Source organism: Pongo pygmaeus, chromosome 2, assembly GCF_028885625.2.
Source record: "Pongo pygmaeus isolate AG05252 chromosome 2, NHGRI_mPonPyg2-v2.0_pri, whole genome shotgun sequence".
Taxonomy (NCBI): Eukaryota; Metazoa; Chordata; class Mammalia; order Primates; family Hominidae; genus Pongo; species Pongo pygmaeus.
In genome coordinates, this window is record NC_085930.1 from 66696084 (window position 1) to 66717901 (window position 21818).

The 21818-nt window shown below is 46.7% G+C and overlaps 1 protein-coding gene across 3 annotated transcripts in view; it reads right to left on the reverse strand.

Annotated features, from left to right (window-relative positions):
* Window positions 1-21818, reverse strand: part of HRH1 (histamine receptor H1) — a 126618-nt gene that overhangs the window by 73617 nt on the left and 31183 nt on the right. The window lies entirely within an intron of this gene.

The window sequence follows — 21818 nt, forward strand, 5'->3', positions numbered from 1 at the left end:
CAGGAGGGTTTCTGGAGCCACAATTTCAGTGACTCGCTGCTCAACGTGAGCAGGGTTCACTGCAGTCTCAACCTCACGGCTCAAGCGATCCTCCCACCTCAGCCTGCCGAGTAGCTGGGACCACAGGCCACACCCAGCTAATTAATTTTTTTTTTTTTTGGCTGGTTGTGGTGGCTTACGCCTGTAATCCTAGCACTTTGGGAGGCCGAGGTGGGCAGATTGCCTGAGCTCAGGAGTTTGAGACTGGCCTGGGCAACATGGTGAAACCCCGTCTCTACTAAAATACAAAAGAAATTAGCTGGGCATGGCAGCATGCGCCTGTAGTCCCAGCTACTCAGGAGGCTGAGGCAAGAGAATTGCTTGAACTTGGGAGGCAGAGGTTGCAGTGAGCCAAGATTGTGCCACTGCACTCCAGCACTCCAGCCTAGGTGACAGAGTGAGACTCCGTCTCTACAAAAAAAAAAAAAAAAAAAAAAAATATATATATATATATATATATATATATTTCTAGAGACAGAGTCTCACTGTGTTGCTCAGGCTGGTCTTAAACTCCTGGGTTCAAACCATCTTCCTGCCTTGGCCTCCTACAGTTCTGGAATTACAGGTGTGAGCCACCACACCCAGACTAGTCAGTGTTCTTTGGGTACTTACATTCCCTCTTTGGACATTCTGGGCTGGGACAGCTGATCGAGGGCAGGACTAGGCATTCCTGGGTCCTTGGCTAAACATCATCCTGATGACACCCTTGTATAAACATCCATCAGGGTGTCCCAAAGGCACCCTAGAACACACCAGAAAGGCTAGGCTTCTCCGGATCACAGTCTTTCAGAGGCATAGCATTCCTCTCCTCCACATTTCCTGCGTTTTTACCACTCTCGCTCTTTCAGTGACCATTTTTCTTTTTTTGAAACAGAGTCTCACTCTGTCACCCAGGCTGGAGTGCAGCGGCATGATCTCAGCTTGCTGCAACTTTCGTTTCCTGGGTTCAAGCGATTCTTGTGCCTCAGCCTCCTGAGTAGCTGGGATTACAGGCGTGCACCATGATGCCTGGCTATTTATTTATTTTTATTTTAATTTTATTTATTTATTTTTTTAGTAGAGATGCGGTTTCGCTATGTTGGCCAGGCTGGTCTCGAACTCCAGTGATCCACCCCCTTTGGCCTCCCAAAGTGTTGGGATTACAGGTGTGAGCCACCACGCCCAGCCAGTGGCCACTTTTCACAAAGAAGTGTACGTGTGTGTTTTCAAATTGTCATAATATCATTCCATGAGAGCAGTTAACTTCTGTCTCAGCAAAACAACAAACCATTACCTGTCATGGACCAGAGGGGTCCCTAGAGAATTGCGAAACTTGTTACATCCACAGATGCCAAGGATCTCGTTATACTGACCACTACTGACTGAGGGCTAACGATGTCCCCTGCACTATTCTAAGAGCTTTCTATGTATTAGGTTATTTAATTCTTGAGGTAAGTACTATTATCTTCCCAATTTTACAGACAAGAAAACTGAGTCAGAGAAGGATTGAATACTTGGATTCAATCTAAGGTGATTATGAATCCAGAGCTGTTCTCCTACCCACTCAGCTGGTCTATGACATAAGTCTGAGCGTGTCTCCTGGACTCGGAAGGGTAATACATTAGTCTGAGGATACAGAAATCTGGGGTTGCATCTACACAGGAGACACGTGACCTTGCACAGACCACTCAACCTTACTGAGCCCATTCTGTAAAATGAGGGCCAAACCTTCCCTGCTCACTCAGAAGGTTTCTGGGAAGGTCAGAAGAGATAACTGATGCAAATATACTTAGTTTCTAAGTCCTGCACACGCTGTAGCAAAGTCAGGTATGCATTATTTCATATTTGGCAAACTTATGCATGAAGGAACAGGAATGAGGAAATTAAGTCTAATGATACTCCTGTCTTCAGGAAGCACTTCAGATCTTAAAGAAGAAGAAGGGCAAACCAGACACCCACTTTTTTCTGTGGACCTGATCTGTTAACATACGTCTCTTCTAAAATTAGGATGATGCCATTTTGGCTGTCTTGGTTTTACATCCTCTACTTTTCACTAAACACGACATTGTAAGCTTTTTTCCGTGTCATCATATATTTTTCAAGAACGTGATTTTTAATAGCTACCTAAAATTTCTATCATACAGATTTGCCATAATTTACTTAACCATTAACTTATTGTTGAACATTCAAGAGTGTTTCTCATTTTTTAATATAAATAGAATTGTAATGCACGTCCTTATATATAAATCTTTGGGTGTGTATCTGATTCTTTCTTTTTTTTCTTTTTTTTTCTGAGACAGGGTTTTGCTCTGTCACCCAGGCTGGAGTGCAGTGGCGCAATCTCAGCTCACTGCTGCCTCCACCTCCTGGGTTCAAGTAATTCTCGTGCTTCAGCCTTCTAAGGTGCCACCATGCCTGGCTAAATTTTGTATTTTTTGTAGAGGCGGGGTTGTGCCACGTTGGCCAGGCTGGTCTCAAACTCCAGGCTTCAAGAGATCCACTCGCCTTGGCTTCCCAAGGTGTTGAGATTACAGGTGTCAGCCACCTCACCTGGCCTGATTCTTTATAACTTCCTACAAGTGGAATTACAGAATCAAAAGGCATGGATATTCTTAAAGGTCTTTACATATAATCAATTTGCTCTTCTTAAAAGCCATGCTGCTTTATGCTTTGGTTGCATTCTTACCAATATTAAATATTGTCAATTAAAAAAAATTGAATGCCAACTTGATAAAGTTAAACAATGATAGTTCACATGTATCCTAATTTTAATTTACTTATTAATGAAGGTGGCTATTTTTCCCCCAAACATTTTCTGTCCATTTGTATCTCTTTGCTGACTTGGCTTGAACAACATACCCTTAAAGAATTATTTTCTTTGTTATACACAGGAAAGCTTTGCATCACACATTTTAATAACAGGAAAAATGAGATGAAATTGAAATGTTTAGCAATTGGGAAATGTTAAGTCAATCGAGGCAAAAGCAGTTGATGGAACCTTATGCAACCATTACAATTGGAGGCTACAGAGACTTCGGCAACATGGAAAAACACCTAGGACATATGTTAAAGAAAGAAGAGCAGGATAGAAAACAGAATGTATACCACGTTTACATGTTTACAACAACACAAAAATACAAATCATAGTATGAGTTGGGATTGAGGGTTGGGATTGAGGATTGATGCTTCCTGAAGACAGGAGTATCATTAGACTTAATTTCCTCATTCCTGTTCCTTCATGCATAAGTTTGCCAAATATGAAATAATGCATACCTGACTTTTCTACAGCGTGTGCAGGACTTAGAAACTAAGTATATTTGCATCAGTTATCTCTTCTGACCTTCCCAGAAACTTTCTGAGTGAGCAGGGAAGGTCTTGCCCCCATTTTACAGAATGGGCTCAGTAAGGTTGAGTGGTCTGTGCAAGGTCATGTGTTTTATTATTTTTATATATTATTATATTTTTAGATATTATTTTTCTCTTCAAAATGTTTTGTAATTCTATTATATAACCTTTGTAGTTAAAAGAAAACAAAAATTAAGGACAGATTTTCAGCTGACTTTCCAAATGGCCCATCCGAGTTTCTTAGGAGCCTCCTATACCCTTTTAACAAATATCTGTGTTTGTGTCACAGGAGACTGAAACTCTTTGCTTAAGTATTAATAATTCTGTTCAGCAGAGAAAAAGATATCTCTGTCAGTAGTGGAAAGTAGGGCTCACACTTACGATCCTGAAGTTGGGTTATTCCAGGCCAGAGGATCCCCTCTGGCCCCAGCCTCCTCTGAGGCTTGGGAAAGGGAAGGTCTGGAATTGTATAACCCTGAGATTATTTTAAGACGTCATATCTTCCAGTACTTGTATAATTTTATCTTTTTTAATTTAAATTTTGGATCCATCTAGAATTAATTCTGGAGAAAGGTGTGTCTTGCAATCCAACTTAATATTTTCCACGTGGTTCTTCAATTGCTCCAAGCCCATTTATTGAATAATCTATCTTTTCTCCAGTGATTTGTAATGCCACCTTTCACACATACTAAATTCCTATCTGCATTTGAGTCTGTTTCTGAACTGTCTTCTGTGCTGCCTGTCTGCCTGATTACCTAGAGCAGATCCAGGCACTCTCAGACCTGAACGTGTTAGCCCAAAACAACCTGTGGCACACAACAGACTAGAAATTAGGTCCCCCAGCCTGTGCTACTTGAACACCCATAACTATGTGATGATGGTCCCTGAGCCCTGTGAGAGGAATCAGAGTGGTCTCAGATCCTGACCTCCAAGGCAAGGAGACGCTCCAAGCATTAAAGTCAGCTCTTCCTTCCTCTTCATTTATTCAGTGAGTAAATGAAACAGTGAGTGGCTCAAGGGTAGATTACTCTTGGGTTAGTTAGCTCACCTCTTGGGGCCTCAGTTTTCACATCTGCAAAATGGTTATAATAATAATGATATCTATGCCATGTTGCAAGGATCCACTCATCTGATACTGGGCAAAGGTGCAATGGTAAAAGCTGTGGTTATGATGAATAAGGGCACTGGCATGATGGCAGAACAGCTCTCTCCTGTTCTGAAGCAAATAATGCCCATCACTTTGGCTGCAATTTAGCAGGGCGCAAGTGGCATAGCTTTATGACAGCTGGTCAGTACATCTAAAGGTCAGGCTGCCCACATCCAAAAGGTATAGAACTCCTACAGGCAGGTCCCTAGAAACAGGAAAGGGTGGAGTTGTCCGGATGCCAAGCCTGACTCAAAGCTCAGCACTGAAAGGGCTTAAAACAGGGCTCGATCTTGCTTGGGAGGGGCCCAGGAACCCACTGGAGGCTCTGCAAGGTGGGCAGGAGGAGCAAGGGAATTCTGGGCAGAGCAGGAAATCTGGAAGGGGGTTGCAGGAGACTGGAGGTCGGGGCTTCCACAGAACACCTAACAAATCTGGTGATGCCATTCCTGGGAGGCACCACATGCCCATACATGGAACTGCCATCTACCCCAGCAAGTGCCGGAGCCCCGGGAAGTCAGGCACAGAGCCCAGAAGTCACCGTAAACAACATCTCAGAGTGCCAACATTCCAGGACAGGAATAACAGGCCCCACCCCACCTCCTCCACACATGTGCACCAACACGACACCTCAGAGTTTACAAACACCATCACCACTGTTGGCCTGTGTCATCGGAGCTCCCCCAGGAGGGAGGGACTGTCATTATCCCCATTTTCCAGATAGGCAAATGAAGACTCAGACAGAGGTCACCCAAGAAAGTGGCAAAGTTACAACTTAGGTCTTCTTGGTCTAAAGGCCAGACCACAAGGCACTCTTGACAGGGGCCAAAGTGGGGTGTCTGTTTAGTCCTCTAGTTGCTCAATAAGCATTCACGGAGTGCCAACTTCATCCTCAACACTGAGAGTGCTGGGTATACAGAGGCAGGTGAGACACAGTTCTTGCTCAAAAGAACCAAATAAATAATTATCCTGCAGTGCCACATTTAATGGGTATACAAAGTGCTGTGGGATGTCAGGGGAGTGACTTACTACTTTGAAAATTCAGGGAAGGCCTCCCAGAGGAGGTGACTTATAAGCCAGAACTTGAAGGATGTTTTCTTCAGTGAGAAGCAGTTTAGTCCTCAACGAGTGAAAGTGCAGGTTCCTGAGCCCCAGTGCTATGCTCCAGGCTCCTGCCCTCTCTGGCTATCCTTTAGAATTTCCAGGCGTGCCTTACCCCAGACCTTCTGAATCTGAATCTATAGCACTAGGGCCCAGGCACTTCAATTGTTTTTTCACAGTCCCCAAGTTTTTACCTGAGGATGTATATTTGGGGCCCGCGATACAATGGGAAGCTACTGGTAGGGGTTTGTTTTTTTTTTAAATTAGTACTGTTCATTTTAATAAAAACTTTAAATGCAATGGAAAAACAAAGCCGATGGCTAAACCCCATGTCCACAGAGCCTATCAAAATTAGCCTGATTCTTTTTTTTTTTTTTGAAATGGAGTCTGGCTCTGTTGCCCAGGCTGGAGTGCAGTGGCCTGATCTCCGCTCACTGCAACCTCTGCCTCCCAGGTTCAAGTGATTTCTCCTGCCTCAGCCTCCCGAATAGCTGGGACTACAGGTGCCCACCACCACACCCAGCTAAGTTTTAGTATTTTTAGTAGAGATGCGGTTTCACCAAGTTGGCCACGCTGGTCTTGAACTCCTGACCTCAGGTGATTTGCCCGCCTCGGCCTCCCAAACTATTGGATTACAGGTGTGAGTCATCGGGCCCGGCCAAAATTAGCCTGATTCTTTTCCTTGTGCTTGGAAATTATTATCTCGGCGTGTTAGGAAAGCACTTCTCCTACTCCTGATAATACCTGACACGACAGGGAAGAATTTAAGCTCTGAGAATTTATGCCTGTCTGGGAAGAAGCCGACCTCAGACACAAAAGAGGGTAGGCTGTGCTCCACTGGCCATTCTAAGAGAGGAAGCAAGACATTCAGTGGTGAAGAGCTTGGAGATGGACCGCCTACATTCAGATTCCGCTTCTGCTGCTACTCCTGAGTGGTGCGATTTTAGGCAAGTTACTTAACCTCTCTGTGTCTCTATTTCTTCATCTGTAAAACGGGGATAATAATAGCATCTGCCTCATAGGTTGTGTGAAGATTAACTGTGTTAATATATGTAAAGGACTTAGAATTGTGCCTGTCAGATATAGTAAGTTTTATGTAATGATTTGCTCTCATTATGTTAAGATTTGAGTTGGAGGTGGAAGGTGGGGGCCAGCTATGGCCAAGACTGGGGGACTTTTAATCCTGTTTTCACTTGGCACCCTCTGCCTGAGCACTGGCTCTGTTCATTCACTGTGCCGGGCACTGGAGATGGAGCAGTGAATGAGACACAGTGCCCGACCTTAGGAGGTCCCAGGCACAGAGAAATGGCAAAAACCATCACACCGCCTGCCTCTCTGAGCACCAAGGACCTGTCACACCGCCTGCCTGTCTGAGCAGCAAGGACCTGCCATGGGAACAAGATGGCCAGTGCTTTAAAAAAAAAAAAAAAAAAAAAAAAGCAAGCTTTCCCACTGTGGGTTTCATCACAAGCTTATTTGAAATTTCCAGCCTAAGCCTGCAGTGAGCCGAGATTGCGCCACTGCACTCCAGCCTGGGCGACAGAGCGAGACTCCCTCTTAAAAAAAAAAAAAAAAAAAAGGAAATTTCCAGCCTAGAGCATGGAAAGGCAAACAGGGCACAAAAAGATGCCCTGGAAATCAAGGAAAGAAGGTCTTCCTTAGCTGTGGGATTCACCCTCATGCACATGCCTGCCGCCGCCTCAGTGGGGCCCACGGGGAGAGCAGGACCAGTTCTGTAGCTGTGTTTGCCTAGAGCAGGATTTCTCAACCTCTGTACTACAGGCCCTTTGGGGCAGGAAAATTCTGCGTTGGGAGCTGCCCTGTGCATTGTAGGAGGTTTAGGAGCATCCCTAGCCCCTACCTACTAGTTGCCAGTAGCACCCTCCTTCGCGAGTTCTGACAGCCAAAAATGCCTCTAGACATTGCCAAGTGTCCCTAGGGTCAAGATCACCTCTGGCTAACAACAACTGCTTTAGAATCTGAGGTTTCCTGCCAAAGGACACCTCCACCTGACCCTGCCGCCGTGAGGAAGCAGATCAGCCTGACGTACAGGACAGCCCCAAGGAATACTTGTCCCCCAAACTCAGCACTGTCTAGGCTGAGGTTGGCCTTGGACATGGTTACATTCCAAGCCTCCTCAGGCCACCACTTTAAAAAGGTGGGAATGGGCTGAGCCTGGATTGCATTAGAAAGTTTCAGCTCTAGTGGGTCTAAGAGATGATGAAAGCATCAGAGATGGCCAGGGGGTGGGGGGAGTGCATCTTCCATTTTCTTGAGGTTGCTCTGTGGTTATTAGAACATTTCTGATATAATAACAATAAATATCAGAAAAGGAAAAAAAGGGAAAAGTGCTTTATAGGGGTCCCAGGAGATGGAGTATCCTAGGAGGCAAGGTGTGGCAGCAAAAGAGAGGACAGGCACTGGGGCTGGAAAATCCTGGGTTTGATACTGATTCTGTCACTTCCTAAACATGAGCCCTTAGGTAAGAAACTTCACCTCTCTGAGTATCAGTTTCTACACCTGTGTGAAACAGGAACATCACAGGGCAGTTCGGAGGACTGAACAGGATACGGGCAGGATGCTTTGGGGCAGTGCTTACCACACTGGAGAAGCTCCATACAGGCTTGCTGCAGCATCCTCCCTCCCCTCCATTTCACAGATGCATACACTGAGATGACCTGCCCACAGGCACGCAGCTGGGCTCATTCCAGATGTGCTGAAAACCACTGCTGAAGGCCTGAGCAGGAAGTAACTTTCCCTCCCTGGCCTGAGTTCCTTCATCCATGAAATGGGTAGATAGGGGAGGGTCAGACTGGATGACATCTGGAGGCTTATATGGCCCTGAAGTTCCATGAATTAAAAGAATGTTCTATTAGTGGTAACAGCTAACAGCCACCTGATGTATGTCAGGCCCATTACGTACTTTGTATTTAATCTAGGAACAACAGCAAGTTACAGATGAGGGAACTGAGACCCTATATATCTGATAAGGGGCAATATCCAGAAAATATAAGAATTTTTACAGGCCGGGCATGGTAGCTCACACTTGTAATCCCAGCAGTTTGGGAGGCCGAGGCGGGGTGGATCATAAGGTCAGGTGTTGGAGATCAGCCTGGCCAAGATGGTGAAACCCCGTCTCTACTAAAAATACAAAAATTAGCTGGGTGCAGTGGTGGGCACCTGTAATCCCAGCTACTAGGGAGGCTAAGGCAGGAGAATTGCTTGAACCAGGGAGGTGGAGATTGCAGTGAGCCGAGATTGTCTCACTGCACTCTAGCCTGGGTGACAGAGCAAGGCTCCGCCTCAAAAACATAAAAGAAAGAATTTTTACGCATGAACAACGGAAAGACAAATTAATTTAAAAATGAGCAAGGGGGCCAGGCGTGGTGGCTCACACCTGTAATTCCAGTACTTTGGGAAGCCGAGGTGGGCGGATCACGAGGTCAGGAGATCGAGACCATCCTGGCTAACATGGTGAAACCCTGTCTCTACTAAAAATACAAAAAATTAGCCGGGCACAGTGGCAGGCACCTGCAGTCCCAGCCACTCGGGAGGCTGAGGCAGGAGAACGGCGTGAACTCGGGAGGCAGAGCTTGCAGTGAGCTGAGATCGCGCTACTGTGCTCCAGCCTGGGCGACAGAGCGAGACTCCATCTCAAAAAAAAAAAAAAATGAGCAAGGGATCTGAATAGATATTTCTTCAAAGAAGATATATAAATGGTCAATAAGCCCATGAAAAGGCACTCAACATCATTAGCCATCACTGCAAATCAAAACCACAATGAGATAGTACTTCCTACACACTAGGGTCGTTAAAATAAAACAGACAATAACAAATGTTGGCAAAGATGTGGAGAAATCAGAACCTTCACGCCTTGCTGGTGGGATTGTAAAATGGTCCAGCCACTCTGGAAAACAGGAAATTCCTCAATATGACTCAGAAATTCCACTCCTACATTATATATACATGAATGATATATTGTATGTGTATATATTTTATTATTACTATTTTTTGGAGACAGGGTCTTGCTCTGTCACCCAGGCTGGAGTGCAGTGGCTCACAGCCCCTCACAGCAGCCTCAACCTCCCGGGATCAGGAGATCCTCCTGCCTCTCAGCCTCCTGAGTGGCTGGGACTACAGGCACATGCCACCAGGCCTAGCTAATTTTTGTATTTTTTGTAGAGATGGGATTTTGCCATATTGCCCAGGCTGGTCTTGAACTCCTGGGCTCAAGCTATCCTCCTGCCTTGGCCTCCCAAACTGCTGAGATTACAGGCATGAACCTCTGCGCCTGGCCGTGTGTGTGTGTGTGTGTGTGTGTGTGTGTGTGTGTGTGTATGCCTGAGAGAAGTGTATGTCCACACAGAAAGTTGTTCATAGCAGCATTATTTATAATAGCCAAAAAGTAGAAACAATCTAAATATCTGTCAACTGATGAATAAATAACCAAAATGTGGTTTATCCATACAATGGAATATTATTCAGCAATAAATAGGAGTAAAGTACCAATACATGCTATGGTATAGATCAACCTTAAAAACATTATGCAAAGTGACAAAAACCAGTCACAGACATTACATATTGTAGGATTCCATTTGTATGAAATGTCCACAACAGGCAAATCCATTGAGGCAGAAAGTAGAATAGAGGTTGCCAGGGGCTGGAGGTGAGAGTAGTATAGGACAGGTACTGGTCAGTGGCCTTGTAGGAACTGGGCTACACAGCAGAAGATGGACGGTAGGCAAACAAGCATTACCACCTGAGCTCTGCCTCCTGTCGGATCAGCAGTGGCATTAGATTCTCATAGGAGCGCGAACTTTATTGATAACTGTGCATTGCGAGGGATCTAGGTTGCACGCTTCTTACGAGAATCTAACTAATACCTGATGATCTGAGGTGGCACAGTTTCATCCCCAAACCATCCCTTTCACCCCCCATCCGTGGAAAAATTGTCTTCCATGAAACTGGTCCCTGGTGCCAAAAAGGCTGGGGACTGCTGGTGTAGGAGGAAGTAGAGAGTGAGTGTAATGGCTGGAGGCTTTCTTTTTGAGGTGATGAAAAAGTCCTAAAATTAGATAGTGGTGATGGTTGCACATCTCCATGAACATACTAAAAACCACCGAATTGTACAGTTTAGATAGGTGAATAATATGGTATGTGAATTACATCTTAATAAGGCCATTTAAAACACAAAAGAGGGCCGGGTGTGGTGGTGCATGCCTGTAATTCCAGCGCTTTGGGAGGCCAAGGCAGGAGGACTGCTTGAGCCCAGGAGTTTGAGACCAGCCTGGGCAACACAGTGAGATCCCATCTCTACAAAAAATTAGCCAGACATGGTGGCGCATGCCTGTGGTCCCAACTACTGAGGAGGCTGAAGTGGGAGGACTGCTTGAGCCCAGGGGATGAAGGCTGCAGTGAACCATGATCGTGCCACTGCACTCCAGCCTGGGTGGCAGAGTGAGACCTTGTCTCTAAAAAAAAAAAAAAAAAAAAGCCACACACACACACACGCAACAAAAGCAACAAACTGAGGCCTAGGGAGGCAAAGAGACTTACTCAAATAAGTGAGTTCAGAACTGAAGTCAGGCCCCCTACCTTCCAGGGCAATATCCTTCTGGCTGACTTTCTTTTTAAATTTTTTTTAATTTTAATTTTTTTTTTTTAAAGACAAAGTCTCGCTCTGTAGCCCAGGCTGGAGTGCAGTGATGCGATCTTGGCTCACTGCAATCTCTGCCTCCTGGGTTCCAGCGATTCTCCTGCCTCTGCCTCCCAAGTAGCTGGGATTATAGGTGTGCACCACCACACCCAGCTAATTTTTGTATTTTTAGTAGAGACAGGGTTTTGCCATGTTGGCCTGGCTGGTCTTGAACTCCTGACGTCAGGTGATCTGTCTGCCTCGGCCTCCCAAAGTGCTGGGATTACAGGCGTGAGTCACTGTGCCCCACCTGCCTGACTTTCTTCTGAAAAGAGGGATCATTAAAGGAACTGTGGGCCTACTACACGCCAGGCACTATTTTACTTAATCCTGCCAACACCTCTAAAAAGTATGAGTTCCTAACTCACAGTTACAAGGGAGAAAGCTGAGGCTCCAAGAGGTGACGTGATTTACCCAAGTCGCCATCTTAGCTCAGGTTCCCCAGACGCCACCCCAGAGACAAGGGACGTATGAAGGAAGGGCTCTTGGAGAAAGCAGAAAGGGTCTGGGTGGTGGGTAAAATCCTGTGTCATCCCGCAGGAGGACCCTGAAGTGTAACTCACAGCTTGGAGTTGGCCCAACCAAGGCAAGGGAGGTGGGATTTCATGCCCCTGGACTCAACAGTCGTCTGTCAAAGGTTGCAGGGGGTGGGGTGGAAGGTAGAAATTCTTGGGCATTTCTGGACTCTGCACTTGCAGACAAAATGGCTCCCAGCCTCACAGCACCCCGCTGCAGAAAGATCACAGGTGCATGCCTTTGGAGGCAAAGGTACAGCCAGGTTGGAAGAGGGCTGCGCAGAAACTGTAAAGAGATCCAAGGGGATTTAGGCAGAACACTAACACTGTTACCTCCAGGCACCTAACGAGGAAATAAGGGACCTGGGATTTGAAACCACATTTGTCCCCAAAGCCCATCAAGTCCCCAGCCTTTTCAAGAAGGATCATCCATAGGCTAAGCTTGGCAGAAATTCCCAATGTGTGTGTCACAGAGGAGAGGATGATGAGCTAGAACCAGAAGGAAAGGAGGGCTGAGCCCAGCAGTCAGAAGCTGGCGAGGGACTTGAACCTGGGCCCCAGAGGGGACAAGAGAGGAACAAAGTATGCATGAGATAGAGTGATGGGAGCTGAAGGACGATGACAGGGTCAGGCAAGCAGCACTCTCCCTCCATGGCCTGGATCTAAATGTCATCACACCACCTCTTCTCTGCTGCTGGAAGCTCTGGTTTGGGAGTGGATGGACCCAGATAACAGAGATGATGGCAGGCTGCGTGCATGTTGGGAAGAAACCCCACCGACGGAACTCTTGGACAAATCTCTTCAGAGGGAGGCGGGGTGGCAGCAGGAACACTCTGACTCCTGCCTTTGTGCCAAGTGAGAATCTGCTGTTTGGAGAGAGGCCATCAACAGCTGGTGAATCTCAGGTGACTGGGACCTGCTCCACTTAGTCACTCAGCACAAAGGGTCTGCTCCATGAGCAACTTAGCAAGCAAAGTGAATTCATTCCATCAAACATTCATTCATTCTGCATTGATTAATGCCTAGGATGTACTAGGCCAGCACTATGTTGGGCACTGGAGGGAAGGGGGCTGGGGGCCTTAAGATAAATTGGACAAAGTCTCTGCTCTCAAGGAGCTCAGCATCTAGAAGGGAAGATAGACACAGCAGGAATCACAGCTCAGGGGTACGAGTGCTGTGGTAAGAGTTATGGATGTGAGCGCAGAAGCCCAGAGGGGAGGACACTCCTTCCCCCTGGAGGAAATGGGGATAATTCACGAATGAGGTGATGTTTGAGTTGGGTCTTAAGGGATGCACAAGAGTTCATCAGTAAAAGAATGAGAGAAGTGCATTTCAAAGGTTACTTGGTTGATGGGCAGTAGGTCTGGGGTTGTACTTGAGTCCTGGTTATGCGCTGGATACTGCATGATGCTATCTCTAGACTCCCACACCATTAGTCCCTAAAATTACAAGCTTAACTTTATTTATTTATTTATTTATAGAGATAAGGTCTCACTCTGTCACCCAGGCTGGTCTTGAACTCCTGGGCCTCAAGCAATCCTCCCACCTTACTTAGCCTCCCCAAATGCTGGGATTATAGGAGTGAGCCACTGCACCTGACTACAACCTTAATTTTTTTTTTTTTTTTTTTGAGACAGTTTCACTCCGTCATTCAGGCTGGAGTGCAGTGGCGCAATCTTGTCTCACTGCAATCTCTGCTTCCCAGGTTTAAGCGATTCTCGTGCCACAGCCTCCCCAGTAGTTGGGATTACAGGCGTGTGCCACCACGCCCAACTAATTTTTGTATTTTTCGTACAGACGGAGTTTCGTCATGTTGGCCAGGCCAGTCTCAAACTCCTGAGCTCAAGTGATCCACCCGCCTTGGCCTCCCAAAGTGCTGGGATTACCGGCATGAGCCACCATGCTCAGCCTACTATCTTAATTTTTAAAAGTAAAGTATGAAGCATCTCATTTGGAGTTAGATAGTCCTGTTCGAATTCTATTATTTTATAATTAGCAGCATGACTTTGGGCCTGGCAGAGAGGAGATGTGCGATAGTCATTAATTTTTCCTCTCCCTTCCCTAATCCTGATTGGCTGTAGGCTTAGCTAGCCGATTTCCTGAGCCAACCAGAGACACTAGGCACCTTCAGGTCCGCTAGTAGGCCATACCTGGAGCAGTAGCCAGAGCCCTGGAGTTCACAGTGTGTGTTGGAGGGGTGGGTACCATTGGTACCCAGCTGCTTCACAAATCCTCAGACCCCACCCCACCCCACCCCACGTTAGCCTAGGAGAATGGTGCACAATGGGGCGGGGTGTAACACCTTCCATGAGGCATCTGGAAATAGTGGGAGGGGGCGTTTTGGATTATCACGATGACATGGGGGGCACAACTGGCATCTGGTGAAGAATTGTCCTTTGTCCTGTCCACCTTTCAAATGTTCCCTGGACTATAGGTGGGTGGAAAAATCTTTTTATAATTATCTGAGACCAGAGTTCATCATTCCATTTACCTGTAAATGCAAAAACTCATTACATAGTTTTAATCTACTCTGAATTTCTCTTTTTTTTTTGAGACAGGTTCTCACTCTGTTATCCAGGCTGGAGTGCAGTGGTGTGATCTCACTGCAGTCTCAACCTCCCGGGGCCCAAGTGATCCTTCTACTTCAGCCTCCCGTGTAGCTGGGACTACAGGTGTGTACCACCATGCCTGGCTAATTTTGTATTTATTTATTTTTATTTTTTGGAGAGACAGGGTTTTGCCATGTTGCCCAGGCTAGTCTAGAACTCCTGGGCTCAGACAATCTGCCCGCCTTGGCCTCCCAAAGTGCTAGGATTACAGGCGTGAGCCCATGCGCCCGGCCTATTCTGAATTTTCTAAGATTGCTCTGATCACGTAACTTGAAGGAAGATGATACATGGGTTTGTTCAGGGCCTCACCATGGGTTGAGTCCCTTGTTGGTGTTTGAATTGTCGATTCGACATATGTGTGTATCCATCTGCATTTTTGTTAACCTGATTCTAGATGTGGTTACAGGCATCTGACTGCTTCAGAAAATCTTCCAGTGTAGGCAGCCCAAATACTTATGTAGTGAAATATGTATTATTATTTTATTTTATTACAAATGGCTTTCCTTTTATTTCTCCTTTACTGTGTGGTTAGTATATCAGTATTATTACTACTGCTTTTGGTATTTGTAGGTGGATTATATAATCTATTAACTGCATTTCAGGGTGCTGAAGAGGGCTTTGCAAACTATTTGTTATAAAAGGGACACTGGGTTTGAAGGATTCAGACCCACTAGCATAATCTATACAACTGGGAACCCATCCCATTTCCCCTGGGATATAGGCAGGATGGCCTAATGGTCAGGAGACAGAGTTTGGGAGCCAGAAAGACCTAAATTTGAAACCCAGCTCTATTGCTTACCAGCTAAATGACCTGGGGGTGTCTGAATAATTTTGCTGATCCTTAACTTCCTCATCTGCAAAATGGGGATAAATACCTACTTCAAAGGGTTTAATGGCACAAGTTAAGTGCTCAATAGCAGAAGCTGCTATTATCATGATTATTTTTGTTGTTATTTCTCTGAGGAATCCTCCCCAGCTGGGACTCTGAGACCTGACCAATCCTTAGTGTCCCAACCCCAGCCCTGCCCTCCCACTTTCTGTCTACTGTATCCTGGCTCAGCATTCTGTATCACCAAACACTGATGGGGAGAGGGGTCCTAATCCACATGAACCATGAAACCAAGACACCCCAAGTGGGACCCTGTTGGATCCAGGCCTGAATCCGGGACCCATTCTTCCTTTACTGAATGTTGCCCTGGGCAGGAGTGATGGAGGGGCAGTCTATTGCCCAACAGCTACCCAGACCCCGCACTGGCTTCCAGCTTCTCACCAGCACTGCTGGGGCCCTGGCATGCCTGGATCTGAATCCCGAGGCCGTGGGGGCCAGCTGGGAGCAGGCTCCCATGTTCCAGCCCCTTTGCAAGACAGACACCCCCAGTCTTCAGAGCACTGGAGACAATTATCTTCCTCCAAGATAAACATCCATGGACCTAACTCTAAACACGCCACCAGTTTTACAGTCATTGGCATATGAACTTTGGAGTGGAGATTGGGAATTTTTTTTTTTTTAATCATCCTTCCTTTGCGGTTCTCTCTGCTTTTTCACCACAGAAGCTGTGTTTTTCTCTTCTCTAAACAAGTCCATGTCAAAAGAAGTCCCAACAGGCATCATCTCCTGCCCCCTGGGCCCCTGCATTCAGAGACCCCAGAAAGACTTTGAGCCACGCCTTTGGCAATCAGAGGGAATCAGCTCTGATTCTTCCCTCAAGACTCTGGGAGTCAGCAGAGTTGCTGGCGCTGAGATGGCCTCTCCCCAGGGCTACCTCTTGCCCCAGCTGAGTTATTAGAAATCCCTAGAAGGTGAGCCATGGAATCTGGTCTTGATCAAGTGCTAGCAGGTATTACTGAGATGACACACACATGATGCTTCTCTAAAGAGCTGGGGAGACAGTCACTAACAGATAACTACAGTTCAATGTGGTACATATTGATTGTGAGGTTTCTACTGGAGGTTGTAGGCCTTGGAGGTTGCAGGAATGGCCCACTAATTCTGCCTGGGCAAGATATGAAGGCTTCTGAGAAGTTAAAATTGGAATGGGGTATTGAAGGATGAGTAGGAGTTGTCCCAGGGCTGAGCTAGATCTTCAAGCCCTACTCCTCACCCCTAGCCCTACAATTCTGGCGTGGTTATCCCATGCCTGAGTGACAGTCTTGCGGGAAGAGGAAATGAAAGAACTGAGGCTGAAACACAACTCTTTACACCTGGCAGAGTCTGTGTTTGGACTGAATCCTGGCTCAGACACATTGGCCTCCCCAAACTGTTTCCAAAACACAAAATCAGTATTTCTCTAAGTGAGTCCCACAGAAGATGAATTCCTCAGGAAATTCCTCTATGTTATATGAAAAAAGAGACTCCAAGATCAAATAAATTTACAAACATTGAGTTAAGTCAAGCAGATTCTACTACAGGACTTCTCAGAGCCTTTAAGAGTGAAACAAAAACTAATTTATATATATTTAAAATACATTTTTATAAAGGATAATCTAATAATAAATATCAAAAATATAATTATTAGCCGGGTGTGGTGGCAGGTGCCTGTAGTCCCAGCTACTCGGAGGCTGAGGCAGGAGAATGGTGTGAACCCGGGAGGAGGAACTTGCAGTGAGCCGAGATCGCGCCCTGCACTCCAGCCTGGGCGACAGAGCGAGACTCCATCTCAAAAAACAAAACAAAGTAAAACGAACAAAAAAAACCCATATATATATATAATTATTATTTGACAGCTACCCTTTCTTGACTATTTCCTAATGTGCCAGACCTGTGCTATGTATTACGTCAGTAATTATCATAATAACTTTATTTCATCAGCATGATCATTATTTCCATTTTACAGACAAGAAAAATGAATCAACCCAAGAAAAGGTCATTTTCCAAGATCATACAGTAAATGGTGGAGCTGAGATTCAAAGCCAGGTAGTCTCTGACCCAAAGTCCCCACTCTTTACTAAGTATGGCAAGCCCCTAAGAAGGGCATATGATACTCAGCATTTCCAAGCTTATTCAGCCAGGGAACTTCTTCATCCAGGGCCCCACAGAGGGACTTTGGGAAACACTGCTCTAGTTTTCTCCTAGAAGTTTCGCCAAAAGCTGGCCAGGCGCGGTGGCTCACGCCTGTAATCCCAGCACTTTGGGAGGCCGAGACGGGTGGGTCACGAGATCAGGAGATCGAGACCATCCTGGCTAACACGGTGAAAATCCCGTCTCTACTAAAAATACAAAAAAATTAGCTGGGCGTGGTGGCGGGCATCTGTAGTCCCAGCTACTCAGGAGGCTGAGGTAGGAGAATGGCGTGAACCTGGGAGGCGGAGCTTGCAGTGAGCCGAGATCGCGCCACTGCACTTCAGCCTGGGTGACAGAGCGAGACTCCATCTCAAAAAAAAAAAAAAAAAAAAAGATTCGCCAAAAGCCACAAAAGTATTTTCAAGGCTTTGCTTCTCTTTCTTCCCCTTCTCAGCTGGGTCTGGGGGTCCTGAGTCTCTTAGCAGGCCCCAGGGGCTGGTGTAAACATGAGGAGGGGTTCCCAGGAGAGGTCGAGATTCTAGCAAGCAGCTCCTAAATTGTTCAGATCTAAATAGATGACTTCATCAGTCATATATGACCCATAGAGGGTTCCAATTTCTATTCTCAGTTCTAAATTGTTGCTTTAAGCTTATCTGCTGCTTGAGTGTTCAGCAGACAAAATAGAAAATGAATTCAGAATTCCCGAAGCCACTGCCTGCTTAGTAGGAGAAAGCAGGGGCCCTCTGAGGGCTGGGGCAGTGTGACCCAACAGGGCTACTGTCCGGACCCAGGCCTTATCTTTCCTACTTGGGCCCCTGCACCTCCACCCTGAGATCTCCAGACTTTCATTGCCACTCTCTCACTGCTGGCAGAGTGGTGTCTCAATAAACAACATTGAACCTGACACTGCCTTCCTCAGAATTCTTCAATGGCTCTGTAGTGCCCCAGCAAAAAATCCAAAACACTTGGCCTGGTTTTCAAGGTCTCTGGAGATTGGGGAGACTGTGTCATCATTTTCCCTTTCTCAAGAGAACACAAATGAACAAACATAGGCTGTGATACAAGTGATACAACACAAGGTCTAGGTGCCCTGTCCTTGAAGATAAATCAGCTCATCGAAGAAACCAAGTAGCACCTACAAAATCTCCTGCACAAATATATTTTCTCTGGAGACCATAACACAGAACACAGAAAAAAGTTTTCCCCTTACTGAGTAAGCAAGCAAGTTGAGTTTAGATATCCTACTTCATCCTGCTTCAGATGAGATAACAGAGATAGGAACACAGGGAGGTAATAAAAGGGGTTCAGACATCTTTTGAGCGCAGTCCCAGAGTTGGGGGAGTCCCCTCCTAGTCCTCTAAGACCAATGACACATGGTTATTCAGGGGTCCTGGACTGTTTGAAGAGTGAGAAGTTCATCTTTGCCAGGATGCCAGAGGCAGATGTCTGAATGCTTCTTGGCACTGCATGGGCTAGCCCAGTGCATTTCAATCTGTAACGCGGGGAGCTTGTTAAAATGTAGATTCTGATTCTGCAGGTCTGGGGTGGAGCCTAGGACTCTGCATTTCTTAAAAAAAGCTCCTGAGTCACATTGGTGCTGCGGGGGCCACTGCATGATGAGCAAGATCCCAGAGAATGAATGGGCAGTCAAAACCCTGCAACCCTGGCCAGGCACAGTAGCTTACGCCTGTAATCCCAGCACTTTGGGAGGCCAAGGTAGGTGGATCACTTGAGGTCAGGAGTTTGAGACCAGCCTGCCCAACATGGTGAAACCTTGTCTCTACTAAAAATACAACATTAGCCGGGTGTGGTGGTGCATGCCTGTAATCCCAGCTACTTGGGAGGCTGAGGCATGAGAATTGCTCGAACCCGGGTGTAGAAGGTTACACTGAGCTGAGATTGTGCCACTTCACTGCAGCCTGGGCAACAGAGTGAGACTGTCTCAAAAAAAAAAAAAGAAAAAAGAGAAGAAAAGGAAAAAAAACCCAAAACCCTGCAACTGCAACTCCTCTTGGTCTCCTGGTGTCCCTTAAACAGACTCATTTTGATGAAGAGATTCTAGGTTAGAAAAAGACAGGGAGGGAGGCAATCCCTCATTATGAAAGGTCCCCCAACAATATGACACTGCTTATCTCTCTAGTTTGTTCATTTCCCACAACCCTGCCCTTAACCTTGACTTCATGCTTGACTTTAACCTATCTCCTCACCGCCTCCTGCACACACCATGCCATTTCAGACCACTGTACTCATCTCAGCTATACCTCCTGCCTGAAAGCCCTTCTCACCTTACTTAGCTGAATTAAATCCTATTCCTCTTTGAAATTTTCCTGGCATACCTCATCCTCCAGGGGGCTTTCCCCGGGTCTTCAGGCTGAGATAAGTGCTCCCTGACAACTTCTGTGTGCTCGTAACCCTTGTGTTCATCTGACTATGATACCAATCTTGAATCCTGGCTCTGCCACCGACTGGCTGTGTGACTCTGAGGATGTCCCTTCCCCTCTCTGTGCCTCGGTCTCCTTATCTGTGGAATAGGATCATAGTGGGCTCCTCGCCCGTGGGATACTGCCCGTTCCGGGTCTGCCTTCCCCACCAGGCCGCAGGTTCAAAATCATGGAGCATGCCTTGTCCCCATTTATCTTCCCACTGCCCAGTGTGGGGTGTGGCACACAGTAGGTGCACAAATAAATATGTGGCAAGCTTATCCAAAGCTGGTGACATCTCCTCCAAGGGAAGAGTTCAGCAGCTTCTTTCCATCTCTAAGAGAAACGACTTAATTTTATAAACAAAGCATGTTTGTGGTTTGCTTTTCGCTTCTTTTTTTGTTCCTGAGTTTTAAAAAGGCATGAAATGACAATCATGATAATATAGTTTGCAGGAGCTTGGCCTGGGCTAACTCATGGAAAGCAGCTCCAGCTTTCAATCCCTTGAACAGATCGTAACACTGAGACTCAGCAGGGTCGTTCACCTGTCACACAGCTTGTTAGTGGTGGCAGAGCAGGGATTCCAACTCAGCTCTGGGTGGCTCCAAGGTACCCTTCTGTTGAGTTCTGGGGCCTGCAAAGCTGGAATCTGCATTCCTAGTGAGGGAGTTGGGCCTAACAAGGGTTGCATACTGTGGGGAGGAGGAGACAGTAAGAGTTGCGGGATGGGGTCCCAGAGGGCTAGGGCATGGAGAAGGGACATGGGACCCTTTTCTAAGGATGAGATGTCAAAAAGGGATCTAGTTATTGAAGGACACCTGGATGAGGGAGGCTGGGTCCAAACCCCAAACAGAGCAGTTCTTGTCTGCAAGACAGTTAGCAACTCACGTGGATATTGAATCACAAAAGTAGCTGGAAGGCTCATCAGCTTCATCTTGATGGAGATGGGATGGGGAGCTTTATCAAAGGGAAATAGGATGTATTGCCTCTTGAAGAGTGCAGAGAGAAGGGCCAACAGATGAGGATTTCAAGAATGAGTCACATCCGGGTTCCAGCCTGCCCATACCTCATAGGGGTTGCTCCCTACCCCACACTGTCTATAGGAACAAAGGCCCCAGCCAGCCTTTGTCCCCTCCATTACTTTGTCTTCCAGCCCCCACTCTGTGCTCTGAGCCCCCCCTGTTATAGTGAGCTGGATAAGGTGGGCTGGGGTGTGAGCAATGGAATGATGGCCCTTCCTCACTCCTCTGGACCTCTCCTACTTCCCCCATCTCTTCGTTTCCATGATAGCAGTTGGCAATGAGGCGTCTACTTCAAACTGCTGGCAGGGATACCATACAGGAGCCCGAGACACAGGCCTGGGGGTGAGGAAAGGGAGCTCCTATCTGTTAAGCACCCACATATGGGTTCTGTCTGACGCTACATCTGTCACCTCCCTTACTCCTCACCCCCACCAGGCGAGGAGCCCAGTATGATCCTATTCCACAGAGGAGGAGACTGAGGCACAGAGAGAAGGGACATGCTCAGAGTCACATAGCCAGTCAGTGGCAAAGCCATGATTCAAACTCAGATTCCTGCAGACCTCAAGCCCAGGCCTTTAATCACTACACCACCCTGCCCTGTGGCTAGGGGTCAGTTGTTCAGGTGAGAGCTCAGCTCCTTGCTGCAGGCCTGTGTGTGAATCCCTTCACTCCCCCAGGCTCTGCAAAGGAACTGGAAGTCCCATTGCTCTGTAAGGCTGTGGGGATTTAAATAAGTTGGAGAAAACCCCAGGCTCCTGGTTGGAGCTCAGCAAAGGGGTCTCTCCCTTCATTTCCAACCAGAGAGACCTCATTCCCAGGTTCCTGGATGGGGCATTGCTAGGCGGTGCCCCAAATCCATGGGGCAAACTCCATATTAGAGGAGTTCTTTACATACAGCCTGCACCCCCAGCCCTGGAGTTCCTCACAGCAGGAGCACCTCTCATCATT